Genomic DNA, 18,410 nt, shown 5'->3' with positions numbered 1-18,410 from the left:
AAAAGAAAAGAAAAGAAAAGAAAAGAAAAGAAAAGAAAAGAAAAGAAAAGAAAAGAAAAGAAAAGAAAAGAAAAGAAAAGAAAAGAAAAGAAAAGAAAAGAAAAGAAAAGAAAAGAAAAGAAGACACTGCTGAGGGCTGCTCAGCCCCAATACCGCCAGAGCCCACGAGACGGAGCCGTCCTACAAGCTGAGAAACCTCGCTGCTCTTCCTGCCCGAGGCTGCTGTGCCTCAGCAACGCGCTGAATTCCCAAGGCAATGCCGGTGTCTCTCAGTGCCCGGCTGTGCCAAGACCGGCAGCACCCGGCACTTACCCAGTGCCAGGGCAGGAGGAGGTGGGCACAAACTGGCACACAGGTGGTTCTCTCTGAACAGCAGGAGCACTGCTGTGCTGTGCAGTTGATGGTAAAGGCTGCCCAAAGACTGTGAGGTCTCTTCCTCGGGGATGTTCCGAAACAGTGGGAAGCCCATGGTATGTGTCGTCCTGCAGAAGGCATCACCTGGCCAGACAGCACAGTCTGACACAGCAAATGGAAGGACTAGACACAGACATGCTGCTCCTGTGAGTGCAACATCTTGGGCCCAAATTTGGGAACAGAAGGGGCAGTTAAGAGAAAGCCTCCTTCTATGGCCTTTTTGTTCATATTACTACATCATCCTATTTTCTAAGGAGAAGCTGTCATGGCCATAGCTTTTGCTCACACAAGGCATGGCCACGTAGCTAGCACAGCCTCCAAAATGAGCACTGACTGCGCTGTGCCTCCTGATTTCAGCAGCGTGTTTCCTTGGATTTTCTACTCTCTCCCACTCAGGGGAAGAACATTTTTCTGCTCAGCCAAGGAGGTACCTGACCACATCCCCTTAGACAAGATTTAACATGAACTTGGGTCTTACACACCACCATGGTGCAGTAGCACCCCCAATGTGGGGGTGAGCATTTCCACCCCCTGAAAGTGTGTTTTGGGGAATCCAATTTGGCAGATAGGGCCTTATTTACATACGGCCTGGTGGTGACCTGTGTTGTGCTGCTGCAAATTAAGTATTCACCCAAAGCTATTAACTCAGTGCTACAGAAAGGCCTGAGCAGAAGAGCAGGCTCAAGACTTTGTTTAAAATCAGTTTTCTGTAATTTAATGAAATTCATTTAACAAACCAAATTAATTAAACTACAGCAAATCCCCAAGCAGGCCATCTTAATCTGCTGAGCCACAGATCTTGTTGGCAGACAGTTTTATACTGCTTTGACCATTTCCGTATAGCTTCTTTGTATCAGCGTTACTCATCTGGGGAGAAACCTCATTATAGCACACCAGGGGTTGCACTGCTTCAGCTGGAGTGATTTCTAAGCAGAGCAAATGAGAACTACACAGGCACTGTACATGTGTATTTAAACATCTACCCACTCGATTTCAGCTAGACTCAGTTTAGATAAAGTTAAGCTGCCCTCAAAATATTGTGTTAATCTTAAATCACTACATATTCTTCAACCTTCTCCAATGTGTCTGGAACAAGGGTGATTCTGCACAGTTCTTCATGGTAAATCCTCTCCATCCTCACCTCAGTCAACTTGCAGCTCATGAAGGTTGGTCTAGCTGATCTTAATGCTCTCTTGCTTGAGAAGTTCTTTACTATGAGAGTGGTGAGGTGCTGGAACATGCTGTGGATGCCCCGTCCCTGGAGGTGTTCAAGGCCAGGTTGGATGGGGCCCTAGGCAGCCTGGTCTAGTACTAAATGTGGAGTTTGGTGGCCCTGTCTGTGGCGAGGGGTTTGGAGCTTCATGATCCTTGAGGTCCCTTCCAACCTGGGCCATTCTGTGATTCTGTGATTCTTTCAACCTGAATGATTGTATGACTGGCGAAAGGCCTGGCAGCACAGGCCTCACAGGCACCTGGCCCAGCCTTAGCCCCCGTGCTTCAAACAGCTCAGCCAAAGTGATGTTTGGGGACCTGAAGTGCGTCAGTTACATTAAGGGGCCAGCAACGATGGAAACAGACCCAGATCTCAATGCTGCACCTCCCTTTCTTACCCTGGGCATTGCTCTAACAACACACACAGACACCCCAAAAAGAGGCCTGCCCACAGTGAAGGGCTGTATGGCTGTGTTTCTCCTGGAGAAACTGGAAACCACATAGTCAGTGCCTGTAGAGCAGCAGCTTGTTGAATTCCACTGATGTGGTTTGAGTACCAGAGACAGGTGCTTGCTGCTGGCTCTGCCACCAGCTCTCTACACGTCCCCACCTTCCATTCAGACTTCCGAGACTTGATTTCATCTGCTTTTAGTCTCTCTCCTGCATGAAAGTCACAAACAGGGAACAACACTGTATCACTGGAAGTTTTGGAGCCCTGAGGGGATGATGCTCTAAGCAGCCAGGTCTGGCCTCAGAGTTGCCCTGCTGTGAGCAGGAGGCTGGGCCAGAGACTTCTGTGCTCCCTCCCAGCATGAGCTTTCCCTTGATCCTGTCATTCACAGCATGGAGTAAAGGGAGTCAGTGTGGGTTGTGGAGTAAGAGGGTACAGAAAGGCTTCAAAGAAATATTTTTGGTTATAAGATCATCCTTGCTGAATGCACATACACACACACACAAACAAACAAACAAACAAACAAACAAAAAATCCTGCATTCTGAAATGTATGGATCTCACTGAACAATGGGAAAGCCAATCAGGACATTTATCATGCATTTATTTTAAAAAGTGCTTTGGGTATCAATGGTAAATCATAGAATCATACAATCACAGAGTTATAGAATCATTAAGGATGGGAAAAACAACTAAGATCATTTGTCCAGCCATCAGCCCATTCTCACCATGCCCACTGACCATGTTCCTCAGTGCCACATCTTGTATCTTTAACACCGCCAGGGATGGTGACTCTACTACCAATGCCTCACCACTCATTCTTAGAAGAAATTTTTTCCTGATATCCAACCCAAACCACCCCTGGTGCTACTTAATTACTTCTCATTCTATCATTTTTACCTGGGAAAGAGGCTGTCCCCCACCTCACCACAGCCTCCTTTCAGGCAGTTGTAAAGAGCAATGAGGTCTGCCCTGAGCCTCCTCTTCTCCAGACTGAACAATCCCAGTTCTCTCAGCCACTCCTCACAAGACTTGTGCTCCAGACCCCTCACGGTTTCACTGCCCTTCTCTGGACACTCTGCAGCACCTTGATGTCTTTCTTGAAGTGAGAGGCCCAAAACTGAACACAGTACTCGAGGTGCAGCCTCACCAGTACTGAGTATGGAGGGGCGACCTTCTTCCTGCTCCTGCTGGCTGCACTATTGCTGATACAAGCCAGGATGCCATTAACCTCCTTTGTCATCGGGGCACACTGCTGGCTCACATTCAACATCCTCAGATCCTTTTCCTCTGGGCAACTTTCCAGTTACTCTGTCCCAAGCCCTAGGGCGTTGCCTGTGGTTGTTGCGCCCAAAGTGCAGGACCCAGCTCTTGGTCAAGTTGAACTCCATCCCACTGGCCTCAGCCCAGTGATCTAGCCTGTCCAGGCCCTTCTGTAGGTAGCCTTCCAACCTCTGGGCAGATCGACATATCCTCCCAGCTTGATGTCATCTGCAAACTTACTGAGGGCGAACAAATAACATGTTCTGTCTTCTGGGAGTTCAGGCCAAAGCTGTCAACATTCTCTGTACAAAGTTTAAACTTCTCTGTGCAATGACAAAAACTAAAACAAAACTACAGCTCCTTTAGTTAAGAGCAGTTCAGGCCATGCAAGCTGATGTTAGGCCAATACAAACAGGGCCATCACAAAGGTCAGACGTTATCTCCTGCACACAGCTGCTCCATTACACAGCCATCCCTTTTCTCCAAAGACTCAGGATAGTATCAGTAACCATGGCAACACTGAAATTTGAGTATCATTTTTAGCTTCATTATGTAGGCTGCACATCACAAAATAAGAGAATAAATGTTGCAAGTTTCCTTCACATTCTAATTTAAATTTTCATGGGTTTATTTTAGCAACAAAATGTACCTTTTTTTTTCTTTTAATTGTTCTTAAAATTTTCATTGAGTGATCATTGGTTTACGCTCACTATAGCTCACAGTGAGGCAGACAGTGGAGCCTGATCATCTTCTGCCTCCCACTGCACCCTCCCAACACCAAGGAGATCACTTTTTATCACATCTGCCTTCAGGAGCCTAATAGAGGAAAACAGTTCTTTTTTTTTTTTGAAACAAAAGTCTCTTTAATCAGTTAGCTAGACAAGAACACTCAAAAAGTAATAATAATAATAGTAATAATAATTAAACCAGCGTGGTTTTTAGATGTCAGAAAAGAAGTCCCAACATTCACAGTGCAGAATCAGTTTCACCCAAAGGACAACTGACTGAACCAAAACTGAAGAAAAGGAAACTGTGGAGAGGTTCTGCTTATGCTGCTCTTTTTCTTCTAAGAAACTAGGAGACATTAGCTTCATTTGTCACATGTCACTCACAAAGGAAATGCTATTAAATGAAAGTACAGTTTTGATCTTCTCCAAAGTACATCCCCACCTCCAGAAAGAGATTTAGCAAATCCCACAGGGATTTAGAAGTCTTTGTAATACCTTTAAATCTATGCCTTCATTTTTCTGACAGATTTGCCCCCCATCTTTCAATGAGCTATTAATCTATGAGATAATCATTATCTTTGAGAGAGTTTGGTGATGGATCTTCCAGAAAGTCTTCTGGAAACCAAAGTACAGGAACCATACTGCCTTCACTCCCATGCTCACTGGCTCTTAGTTATTAACTGCACAGAAGATTATGGAATCATTTCAGCTAGAAAGTCCAGCTCTCCTGCAGTGAAGAGGGACACCTACAGCTCCATCAGGTTGCACAAAGCCCTGTCCAGCCTGACCCCCAGGGACTGGACATCCACCTCCTCTGGGCAACTTGTTCCAGTGCCTCGCAGCCCTTATTGTAAAAAAAGCTCTTCCTTACATCTCATCTAAATCTCCCCTCTTTCCATTTGAAACCATTTTCCCTTGTCCTATCACAACAGACCCTGATAAAGAGTCTCTCCTGAAGACGCATTGCTCTTCACTGTTCATCCATCTATCTACTTACTCTATTCCTAATTGTAGGTCCCTCCGGTTGTCTGAGAGTGGCCCACAGAATTCTGACTCCACCTGGAAAAAGTTAGAGCCACATTTGTCACTTTCTGTTCCTCTGTTATCAAGGCAGCTTTATTCAGCAGGACATTCCCAGCAATGTATATTTAACAGCTCCAAATGCTGTTTAAATTCATTCACTAGAGCTAAACTGATTTCACTGATTGAAGCAACATGTTGCAAAACTTTTGTACTAAATGTAGGGTGGATGAAGCCCTGAACAGCCTGGGCTGCCTGCAGGGAGCAGGAGCTGGTTCAGAGAGCTGCATAACTCCCTCCCAATACAAGCTCTCCTGTGATCCTGTGGTGCTCTGACTTCAGAGCAGTTCAACATTTGTATCCTTAAAGAAACACCATGGTGTGAGAACCTCGCCAGCCTCCTCCACTAAAACAGTGCAATAATTTGTGATCTTCTGTTATTTGCTACTTACGTCTGCAGTCACCGGCACGGTGGGACTAGATGATCTTAGTGGTTTTTCCAACCTTAATGGTTCAGTGATTCCATACTCTTTCAGAGCTTCTTTACCAGACTGATTATTTATGGACTCTTTGGTGTCTTGCTTCCCATATGCTTAAGAAGTAACATTGTCATTTTTGTGCCTTAAAGTCTGTGGGTTTTTTGGCCTGCCTTACCACTAGTTTATATTTTGCTTCCCAGTGTTAACCTCAGTTTCCACTTTTCTAACTAAGTTCATTTTTTAAGGATACTTGTGTTTATCCTGCTCTTTTTCATGACAGTTTGATGATGGCTTTTTGGCTTTTCTACAAAATGCTATTGAGAGAAACGATGCATCTGCTCACATCACTGATACCTTCAAAGAAATCATACTGAACACTCCACACTTTTATCCTGTTTCTTTAAAATATCATATTTACATTGCTGATTTGGGTTTTGTTTGTTGTTGCTTACTTCGTGGGTTTTGTTTGGTTGGTTTTTAAACTGAATACTACCACAGTAGCCATACAGTCATATTTTAAAAACAGACATGTATGCAGCTCTGGATGCAGAGGAGAGCTGCTGCTCCACCTGTCATTTCCCTGAGGTGCTGCTCTTATTCTGTGATACAGTCTAGAAATCTATTCTCAGCACTGTGTTGCAGTCACACTGCATGCATTTCATTTATATAAAGCAACACATGTATCTCATTCTTACTGTGTTTTCTGTCTTTGCCATCTCCTTAAAATCTATTAGCTTGGTAAGGCCATTTTCTCCACTCTTCCTCAAGTACAGTCTTAATACCACATTTTTCTATCCATGCCTGGAGTTTTAATCCACATTGACTTTGTGTTTTGAGTCACACACACAATTTATACATCTAATTTGACTTCACAACTTCTTTAACACATTGCACCACTGTTAGAGCCGGGCAACCCACCCTTTTTTCTGTGATTTTTTCCTTGGTGTTACAGAAAGACAATCTCAATTATGATCTTTTCCATTTCTGACATGACTACTAGTCAACTTCTAAATTTAAAAGCAAACATACCTGTTCCCTGATCCCAGTTTTTAGGCTTCTAGCTTTTGAGTAGAAGCACATACCCTCTGATACTTTCACTTTTTGTCTATCTACATGAACATACTTTGTTTAAATAGGGATTTTTTCTTCAGACAAATCCTCCCTGTTTCTCTCCTCAGTTCTCACTATAACATCAGTCATCTGAAGTTTTTCATGCCTTTCCAGACACTCCACCTTTCTGATGTCTCATAGTTAATCTCCCATCCAAACTTTTCAGTTTTAAATGCCATCTTCTATTTCTAAATGTAGAACCCACACTGTCTCTTCAGGAAGTTTCCTGGCATACCAACAAGTGCAAACTCTGCACCACTTCTTCTCCACTTTTTCCAACTCACAACTCGAGACTCATTTTCAGTCTTTCTGTTCCACCAAATGTTGCCAGCAGCACTTCAGCAAAGATGGACATGGGGTTACGATGTTTGCCCTACCACTTCCATCTCACCTCCAGCACTTCTACTCCTCCCTCATACCTGGCTTTGTGTTGCTTGGGGGTGCAGCAGTGGCAGATCCCATGGACCTCCTGGGAGGCTCTCAGGGCATTTTGGGACAAAGCAGACCCTCCTGCCAGGAGCTCCCCAGAGTCCCATGAGATCTTCCTCTGCTGCACTCTCAAGCATCACAAACCCAGATACTCATATGCTTGAAAACCAAAGCCTCTTCTAATCAATGGGGAGAAATACTCCTAAAGGGAGTTTCTTCAAGGCAAATGGGTACAGGGTCCTCATGGAGTGGGAGGGGTCCAGATAAAGAACAATTTCCCCATCTGACAGCTGCTGCCTGTCTGTAATTTAACTGGCTTCTGCTTGAGTAGTCTGTGCCTACTGGTCTAGAATTGAGATTTTCCTATTATTTACCTCAGAGTCTTGACGATGGACATATTTCTTTATTCCTAGTCCTCCACTAAAATAGTTTTCTTTTTCTTCCCTTGATCTCACTAGAGAGAGCAGTTTTTACTGAATTGTGTCTCTTTTTCCCCAAATGGAAGTCTGCTTGCCTCTGATAAGCCAAGAACCTCCACAGGGATTTAAATTGCAGTACAATGAAAGTCAGACTGCATCACTTACGTGTTATCCTACAGAAGACTGCTCACGTCCTGTAACAAAGAGGAGATGACGAAGTATTTATCAGATTTGAGAGATTGTATAGCAGTGCGTGGTGATGAGAAATGGGCAGCATTTTTCTATGCCCTGTGAATCAGCAGCTTCTTCAGACTGGGGTTTAACAATGGTAGGTTATCCTAAACGCACTTCTCTTTGGAAGGGAAGGGTTTTCTTCAAACTACAAGCCCTGTGGAAGAAATGACAGAGAGAGAAGAGGAGGGGCACATTTTTTGTCAGGCAGTGTGTAAATGAGAAGGAAAAGAAGTTATCATGGACCCAGTGTGCACACAGATCCATTGCCGTGCCAGGAGAATGCTTTTAGTTGGGGAAGTTCTTCTTCACGCTTGAAGCCTTCAATAGCGCAAAGCTGCAGCAGTGTCTCGGGTGGGCACTGGGTTCAATGGAGGCTGCTGGCTGCCTTCAGAACCTCAGGCCAGAGCAGACAGTGTGCCTAAAGACAGCTAGGTCAAAATCATTTCTATGCTGTCCAATTTGCTAAAAATTCATTAAACTTACAGGATGAGACATATCTCAAAGCATACTGTAATGGTACATTTTTTTAAGATATTGCCTGTATTTTTTCCATGAGCACTGAGAATAGGCATCTCTCTTAATTGTGTCAGCTGTCAGTTTAATGCTTAGAACGCCATTTAATTCAGTGAATCAATGCATCGATTTCTGCTCATTCTTCTAAAGGATCAACTCATTGTATTGTCTAGCAAACTATTTCCACGATCTCTTCCTTCACACTATGATGCAAATCTTACAACTAACTTGAAACTTTGGGTCCATTTAAATGACGCACTCTGAATAACACAGACAAAATCATCACTTAATCTCTTAATTTTCAAATGTTTTTGATTGAATCTCACTCATGCATTGTTGGGTCTGAATGTGAAGAACTTACGATAGATGTTCATATTTTAGAAAACAGTTACTGATTCTACTGATCTCAGAATCCAACAGCCAACTTGAGAAACTGAATCTGAAAGTGGGTGCAGAACCTGATTTGCAGACTGCTACTTTAAATACCAAACAAATTATTCTTCATTTTCTTGATGGGAGACTAATCCAATAGCTGCTTTTTCTGGCCAGCTGTTTCTGCATTGTCATTTTTGTTCTTTGACAGGCTGCAGGGAGAGGACATTGGGAAAGATCTTCAAAAGCTGCCTGGACATGCCTGTTATATTCCTACTTGAGCAGGAGTTGTACCAGATGGCCTCCAGCCTCAGACATTCATTAATGCCGTGATTAAAGAGGAGAGCAACCTGCTTTTACCTACCAGCACATTAAGTCTCTCATATTCTTAAAAAATTGTCTAACATTTTCATTTCTTCTATCAGCCAGAAACCCCTAAGTGCCCTGGTGTTTCTCACTCCTTTTACCCAGCAATTTCCTGACAATGCTGGAAATATCAAATACCGCCTCCCAAAAGGGTGATCCTTATCTGTCATAGGTAAAACTTTACTTACTCATTGGAAGGACTTTGAGATATAATTCTGCAGTAAATGTCTTCTTGGCATCAGGTAAAGAGGACAAAATGCAAAAACAAACCTTGAGGTCCCAGGTATGTATATGCAAATTCTTACTGGTGTTGCTTGATGGAAACAAATTTAATATGCAAGGTCACAAGAAAATTTGTACAGAACATCTCTATCAAAGCCAAGATTGCTCATTAGTCTGAAAATCAGAAAAAAATAGCATGGGAAGCAAGAAGCATGTTTTTTTTTCTCCTAAACAAAATATCAGTTTATTTAGCAGTCAGTGTTTCTGGAGTTTTAATTCAACTGAATGAAATGAATTGATTTTCAGAGTTTCTGAGACAGCTGTCAGCTCCAATAATTTTAGTTTCATAGAATTGTAGAATCATAGAATCACCAAGATTGTAAAAGACCTCTAAGATCATCCAGTCCAACTGTCCACCCACCACAAATATCCCCCACTAAACCATGTCCCTCAGTACAACATCTAAACGTTTCTTGAGCCCCTCCAGGTACAGTGACTTAACCACCTCCCTGGACAGTCTGTGCCAACACCTGTCCACTCCTTCGGAGAAATTTTTCCTAACATCCAAACTGATAAACAACTTCCTAGTGATTTGTCAGCTTTGAAAGGTAGTGGTGCAAATCTGTGTTTTAGTATTTGATTATTTAGAAGACTTCTAAAATGCTTTGTATACACAATGAAACACAGGGCTTAGTTGGTAACAACTGTCCATTCCTTATTTTTGTTATGTTTTCATATTTCAACCAATGACCATGTACTTATAAAGGGAAACTCTTGGCTTGCTCTTAGCTGGATATGGAACTGGGTGGAAGGGAAGGCCAGGCTCAGAGAGTGGTGGTGAATGGAGCTAAATGCAGCTGGCGACCGGTCACGAGTGGTGTTCCCAGGGGTCGGTGCTGAGGCCTGTCCTCTTCAATGTCTTGATTGATCACCTGGATGAGGGCATTGAGTGCACCCTCAGTAAGTTTGCGGATGACACCAAGTTGGCTGGACATGTCGATGTGCCTGGGGGTAGCAAGGTCCTACGGAGGGATCTGGACAGGCTGGATAGCTGGGCTGAAGCCAATGGGATGAGGTTCAACAAGGCCAAATGCCAGGTCCTGCACTTTGGCCCCAACAACCCCAGGCAATGCTACAGGCTTGGGGCAGAGTGGATGGAAGTGGATGCATAGAGGAAATGGACCTGGGGGTATTGATTGATGCTCGGCTGAACATGAGCCAGCAGTGTGCCTGGGTGGCCAAGAAGGCCAATGGCATCCTGGTTTGCATCAGGAACGGCGTTGCCAGCAGGAGCAGAGCAGTGATTGTGCCCCTGTACTCAGCTCTGGTGAGGCCGCACCTCCAGTACTGCGTCCAGTTTTGGGCCCCTCACTGCAAGAAAGACACTGAGGCCCTGGAGTGAGTTCAAAAAAGGGCAACAAAGCTGGTGAGGGGTCTGGAGAAGAGGAGGCTCAGGGGAGACCTCATTGCTCTCTGTAACTACCTGAGGGGAGGTTGTAGGGAGCTGGGGGTCAGCTTCTTCTCTTGGTGATAGGACTGGAGGAAATGGCTTCAAGCTGCACCATGGGAGATTCAGGCTGGACGTTAGGAAATGCTACTTCTCTGAAAGAGTGGTCAGACACTGGGATGGGCTGCCCAGGGAGGTGGTGGAGTCACCGACCCTGAAGGTATTCAAGGAAGTTTGGATTTTGTGTTGAGGGACATGGTTTAGTGAGAGCTGTTGGTGAGGGGTGGATGGTTGGACTGGGTGATCTTCAAGGTCTTTTCCAACCTTGGTGATTCTGTAAAATCTAAGTGGAAAATGCCATCAAAAAGAAGCTGTAGGCTTGTATGCAAGCTACAAGCTCCTTTCAAGATTCAAACCTAATTCTAAAATCTCTAAAATATCTAACATCAGAGGTTATGAGTGAAGTATTATCTATTCTGTGATTCATTCAACTGGAAAATAGATGTTAAAATTACACATAGAGAAAAGTTAATATCATATGGGGAAAAAAAAATGCTAAGCTTTCTGCATTTGGCAATATATTTTCACTACTAAGCTGTCTCCAGAAATTCCAAAGTCCAAACTAGCCTGTCCCTTAGTAGCACTAACCACAGTTATAGCAACTGCATAAAGAGTGGCAGTGACTGATGATATGTGAAGTGGTACTTGTCATTCTTGGGTTTTGCTCCAGAAGAAATGGGTAAGATAATAGATTTGAGAACCTTGATAACCTATGCAGAAATTAGTAACCAGGCCAACAGTAGCTACTCAGTGCAGACAGAAAGTGCCATAATTTTGAATGGTCTCTCCAGGTCTCTCTATTCATTAAGAACTTTAAATGTCAGGCTTAGTGTTAAGCTCTCAATTTTACTTACAATAGACCTTCACCTAATATCACAGCAGATGCAGCAATTTCCTAAGGAAAGAGCAAAAGGTAATTTCCAGAGCTGTTGCAAATGCTCCTACAGATTAGGACTTTTACAGCTTTCATGTCATGTAACAGCTGTCTGAAAGTTAGACATCCTGCTAAGTTAATAATTAAATTCTCAGTCAATGGAGAAAGTGAATCACACTTTGAAATGCCTTTCTCCACCTCTCTCTGGCTGTGGATGGACACTATTTGCTAAGGTTAACCTAGACTTCACTTTCTGAGGACTTTCACTGGGTGAAATGAAATCTACCTACCATGATTTCTGTGTCCCACAGACACAGATTCCATATAGGATCGGGGGGGGGAGAGGGGAGGGACTGATGGAAGTAGAGGAGGAAATGTCCAAGGTGACATCGTGCCCTTGTGGCATGTATTTCTCTAGCATGTCTGCAATGGGCAAGAGGGTCTGCCACTAATCAATCAGCATGCTTAAGTACCTTATTCTTCTATGTTCAATACAGGAAGAAAAAGCTCTTCAAATAATATGTACCATGTTGCAAACACGACTTTTTGGCTGTAGCTGGTTAATGTGCAAAAAACAGACGGAATTAACTGCGTAATGGAAATGCTGGATTTAGAAATAACTCTTTGAAAGAAGAAGCCAAGTTTCAGAGTTAATAATATAGGGAGAAATCAACCCAGTTAGGTAGATGAGATATATAATCAGTGAAGTCATGTTGATCAAAACAGTGCTTTAATAACTTCTACTTTTTGAACACTGTCACAAACAAATTAATGGATGTCTGTCAATTTATCATCTTCTATGGTTACATATTAGTTCCAGGGAAATGACTGCAATATCTTAACATGATTAACCATATTAAACAATTTTTCTATGTGAAGTGATGCTCTTCACCAGCACTGCCAGTCACCCTGAGCATAGTTTAGCCTAAGACTAAAAATTCTGGCCTGTAAATCTATTGATCTTCCTTCTTTAATTCAAATGTAGGAAGGTACTCTGTTGTCATGACAGAGTTCATTTAGTAAAAGCACACAACTGAGATTTCTGCACAGAGCTAGCAGATACAGAGCTAGCAGACACATCATGGGCTCTACGGGGAACCATGGCCTGCTGGAGATCAAGCAGCTATGATGACACTGCTTGGAGGCACCCATCAAGACAGGCAGCTCTCCAGTACCTGGCTACCAAGCTGCTCTCCATCCCAAAGGTGTCTCTGAGGCAACAGGATCTTTGGCACTAGGCTGCAAAAAGTCTCTTTTCCATTCTCTCAATGGTCACAGAGAATACCAGGAAAATTTGGCAGTGTCTGCAGCCCTCACACAAAAGGCTTCAAGGCAAACCTTCCATGGCACCTTCTGCCCTCCCCTGGGCTGCTCTCCTTTCCCACAGTGTCAATAAGATCCATTTCACTGCCCATCCCACTCCCAGCTGAAAGCCATCTGTTTCTTACCATGCTGCAAAACTGGGGTGCAAAGGAGGAACCCTGAAATAAAAGGAGGAAAGGGACAGTATCTCAAGAACACATGAAAGGAGTTGTATGAGAGGCTGCTGAATTTGTAAAGTCATTCACGATATAATCCCACTGCATGTAACGAACTAACTGTAAATAAAAGCTCACCTTTGGGTGAGTTATGTGGCTCCCATAACTCTCTCCTGTGGTCCTAACTCAAAGGCTATGGAAATCAACTTCTCTTTCCTGTGACTTCAATGATCTTGAGGTTACCTTGGCATCTATTCGTCTATTTCCCATCTTCTCTTCTGTATTTTCTCTCTGCTGTAAAATTTGAATGCTTTAAATATGCTGTGAATTATGAACCAGCTACAAAAATCGGATTCCTTCAGGAGCATTTATTACTTTCAGTCAGATAATTCATCTGTGCATATCAGTCTGCAAACAGGAGTTCAGACCCACTGAAATTAAGCTGGAAAAAATCAGGAGGAAACTACCATTTGAAACATAGGTCTGCTACTGGTGACTTCTCTCCTCTAAGTAATACAGTTTTCTATGGGCTTGTTCATGACATCTTTTTTAAATCTGCTGCAGATGGACAGTGCCCTGTTATTCTTTCCTGCTGCATAAGAAGCTGGCACAAGAAAAGAGGGCAGTGTGTCCAGTGTCACCTTTTGTTCCCCCCTAGAAGTCAAGAGTACAGCATGTCTTCTTTGACACTGATAGGAAAAACATCCATTCAAATGTGGACTTTATTTCTATTTATTTCTATTTATTTCTATTTAAAACAAATAGAAATTTCTATTTATTTCTAAATCAACTATTGTAGTTGATTTCCTATGCTCTTTGGTTTAATTTTTAAGCAGTTCACTAAGTAAAAGCCTGAAAGATTTCTTTGGTTGAAAATTATAAAATATTACAGCCAATTTACAGTGAAAGCCATGAGCAGAAAGCAAGCTCTGTTGTACTGATTACTAAATATATAGCAAGGAGCATCTCCAGTGACCAAGCAGAGAGTGTGCAGACTTCAAAACAAAGGGAAGCTGCTGAAATAACCTGCTGAATTTCCTGTTCCATGCACATGTAAATATTCAGCAATGTCACTGACTTCAACAGAGGTTGAAGTTGGGTTAACTAATCTGTATGTCAACCTTATTTGTATTGCAAGCAGGTCCATTAGAGTCATTTCCTTGTTTTTGAAGGGATGTGATCAGGGATTTGCGTGGCTACCGAGTCAGAATCCAACTCAAAGAGCTCAGGTTTTACAGTGAAGATGTTGCACGTAGCAACATCTGTATATCTGTGTATCATCAGGTTTTTGGTTTTTTTTACCATCCCATCCTATTTCATTTCTGCCACAAAACACATGCCCTTGCAGCAACACAAGCCCTGCATACCAACACAATGAGGAAACATTGCATGGTGTAACAGCAATGAACTGTGACTTTGTTCAAGGGACACTGCTTGGGGGGGTGGGGAGGGAGATGAGGGGGCAGGAATTTGTACAGGGATTAATGACTGTCCTTTATTTTGAGTCCTTGTCTTTACCTGTGGGTGGTGGTACCAGCAAATAGGACAGCAGGGTGTCTCTGCTTTACTTCACCATAAACCGAAGTGGGTTCACTGGATGGCTGAGTGAATGGGCTGAGGACTTCTTATCCTCAATTTATGTTGTCTTGGCTTTGTAAATGAACAGCGGACGTCAAGCAATAAATTGCCATTTTGCATCAGCTCTGAAGAAGCCAGCGCTTTACAGATTGGCCTTCTGTAAGTGACACAATACTGTTCATTATGTTTGGTGGGAAATGACACTGCATTATTCACTGTGCTCAAATGTGATTTATCCACAGCACAAGTACACAGTGAACACTGCAATTGTCATTTCTCGCTAATTACGTAGAAAAATCCACTAAGGGAAAAAAAGAAACTCTTGCAATGGCTTTTCAGCTAACAACAACATTACAAATAACAATAATAAAATAACCATGGAAAAGAACATGAGAGGTGAAAGTATATCTGTATAAAGAAATAGAATATTTTTTATGTCCATAAAAAAAAAACAGAGCCAAGATGAGAAAATTGTTTTTTGCCTTCAAGGGCCTTGAAGAAAGAAAGGGGAAGATTAGGCTGGCAGGGCACTGAGGCAATGCACAGAGATGAGGAATCATGTCCCACAGCATCACTACTGAGGAGAAGCTGTTGTTTTTTCAGGCAACTGAGGAAGACAACAAACACAATGTGTTCAGCTGCACAGTTTGCTAAAGCAGGGTGCAGGTGCATGGGGGAAGGCCTTTGATTACACAACAGATGTCAATACAATCATAGAATCATGCAGGTTGGAAAAGACCACTAAGAATTTCCAGTCCAACAGTCAACCCATCCCCACCATGCCCACTAACCGTGTCCCACAGTGCCGTATCTCCATGTCTCTTGAACACCTCCAGGGACAGTGACTGCACCACCTCTCTGGGCAGCCTGTGCCACTGCCTCACCACTGTTTTGGAGAATAAATGTTTCCTAATATTCAAGCTCTGAAGTTCTCCTGGTGCAACTTGAGGCCATTCCCTCTCATCCTATCGCTGTTACTTGGGAGAAGAGTCCAATCCCCACCTTGCCGGTACCTCCTTTCAGACAGTGGTAGAGAGCAATAATGTCTTCCCTGAACCTCTTCTTCTTCATAGTTCTGGTTTAGAAGAGGGATTGAAAATAGCATTATTTAATGTCTTAGCTATGTTATTTATGTTATGCCCATATTTTATAGGACAAAATTTTCATATTGAATTTCTCCTCTCTAGTCAAATGTTTCTACAAATTGGAGCTGCGTTCCACCACAAGTAAAGACCATGGGAGCATTCAGAGGTGTTAAATGAAAGCAGAGGCAGGAGAGGAACTTAGATAACAACAACAAAAAAGGGATTTCATGGGAGAAAACAAAATAGATTATTATTCAGCTTTTAGGGCTTACAAATCTTTCATTTTTTTTCAAAATCTCCTCATCCAGACAACATATAAATGATAGTCCAAATTTTCAGGTTAGATATTAAGAAGAATTTGTTCTCAGAAACAGTGGTGAGGCATTGAAACAGGCTGCCCAGGGAAAGGGTAGATGTAATTCTTAGGGATATGTTTTAGAGAGATTTTTGGTGGTGAGTGGATGGCTGGACTGATGATCTTAGAGGTCTTAATTCTACGATTCTACAGATTTTACAATTCCATATTTAGGGGAACTGTTTTGCAGAAGATGAGTGGTGAGCTCTGGTTTTATTCACTGATAAAATAAGTGGAAAATAGACATCTGACAGCATTGATTCCAGTCACTGGTCTTCTATACAGGTCATTCTATTAAACTTATGTGGAATTTACCTGAAAACTCTTTTAGGCCCAGCTGGCAGGATGCAGAATAAAGCATACCCAGAGCAAGTTCATGCAGGAGAGCAGCCAAAAGCAGATGTAATCCGGATGCAGATATGCCAAAAAGCCTGAAGCAGGCTGACAGCAGCTATCACCAAAGACATGCAGAAAAATATTTTTTTTCACCACATCTTAATTACTATGTGGAAAAAAATATCCTAAGCCTGGGCCAATTTTAAAAGGAAAATGAGTACTTGTAGCAGGCGTTCCTGTGGTGAGTCAGTTATCACAGACACCTTGATGCTCCTTAATGCCTCCTTGGTCTTGCACAGAGATACAGGACTGGTTGTGGAGTCCCTCATCTTCAGCCCTGCTCCTCTGAGCCTGCTATATTTCTAATTTGTGCTGTTCTGGAACAAAGTGTGGAGACATTATAGCAGACTTCCAGTATATAAAGGGGCCTGCAAGAAAGCTGCGGAGTGACTTTTTACCAAGGAATACATTGATATGATAGGGGGAATGACTTTAAACTGCAAGAGGGGAGATTCAAATTAGACATTAGAAACAAAATTTTTTACTCAGAGAGCGGAGAGGTTCTGGTACAGCTGCCCAGAGAGCTGTGGATGCCCCAGGCCTGAGGTGTTCAAAGCTGGGGTTGGATGGGGCTCTGGGAAGCTTCAGGTGGTGGGGGGCAGCCCTGCCCATGGCAGGGGGTTGAAACTGGGTGGGCTTTAAGGTCTCTTCTGACCCAAAACATTCCATGGTTCTACATGATCCTACGGCATGGTCAGAGAGCGGAAATAAAGGGCCAGAAGATAAAAAAAAGTTGGTGTTTAAAAGAGAACAGCACTGTTAGGTGCTGTGTTGATACTATCATAGAAAGCTTTCTCCGGACATAGAAACAGACATGATTTTCACAAATCCTGGTATAGAACCACCCAGCAGAGGGGAAAGATAACCTTCCATTGAAATAATTCCTGATGAAGCTATGTTCGTCAAAGGGGGAAAAATCTGGCAGGACAAATTAATCCTTTTAAATATCTGTTGTTAAGTACTGTACTGAATTCTTGAAAAGTAAAAGCAAGAAATAGCACCAACAACAGGTGCAGAACATCGCACAGTATGGGTAACTAATGCCACCCTCTCTGATGCTGCATGAATGTTGGGGGGTCCAGCAAAAAAAGGACAACAACGTTTAAAAACATCACTCATTTGACTTGATGGCCATTCACTAAATAAAATAAGGATCGCACAGATTAATATGCAGAAAGCATTTTTATATGATAAATAGATTATTTATATGATTATATAAATATATATGTTACATGTATGTAATGAATTTCCCCATGCATTAGCTGGAGCTCTTAATAATACATGAATACATGTAAGATATCCTTACTCCAGCACCAGCTGGAGTCATTGCGGCTTGCCATGACAGAATTAAAATAAAACTTCCCAAAAGGCTCTTATGCATCCCCCACAGTAGAGCAATGAAGCAAGAGGGCCATTGGGCCCAGGCTGAGCAGTGACAGGTAAACATGGCATGAAATCCCCAGCCCAGATTTGCTGAAAGGGAAAAAAGCTATACCCCATAATTGTTGGTTTAGGTTTTGTTTTGTTTTGGGTTGTTTGTTGTTGTTGTTGTTGTTGTTGTTGTTGTTGTTTTTGGTTGGTTTTCTGTTTTTTTTTTTTTTGCAGTCAAACCAGGCACCTCCAAAGTCAAGATTTTGCAAATAGTGTAAAACATAATTTCACATACAATGAGTTGCCAGGAGCACAGAAGTAATTGAGTTTTTATCAGCCTTCTGTCATCCCATGTGACAGAAAGCCAGATCCAAGGATCATAGCAAAATGGAGGAGACCTTGACCACCAGTACACCATTTTGTTAAATTCATAACTATTGTCTGAGAAGCACAAGTAATTACATATTTCACTCTCTATAAACATATGCATCCTGCCTCTGAAGTGATACTGAAATGTTTATACAAAATGTCATTT

The sequence above is a fragment of the Centrocercus urophasianus genome, unplaced genomic scaffold (genome assembly GCF_019232065.1).
Source record: "Centrocercus urophasianus isolate 14NV4802_14NV808 unplaced genomic scaffold, USGS_Curo_1.0 seq_9, whole genome shotgun sequence".
Lineage (NCBI taxonomy): Eukaryota > Metazoa > Chordata > Aves > Galliformes > Phasianidae > Centrocercus > Centrocercus urophasianus.
The sequence above is the reverse complement of the archived record's forward strand: the minus strand, read 5'-3'. Positions refer to the sequence as shown.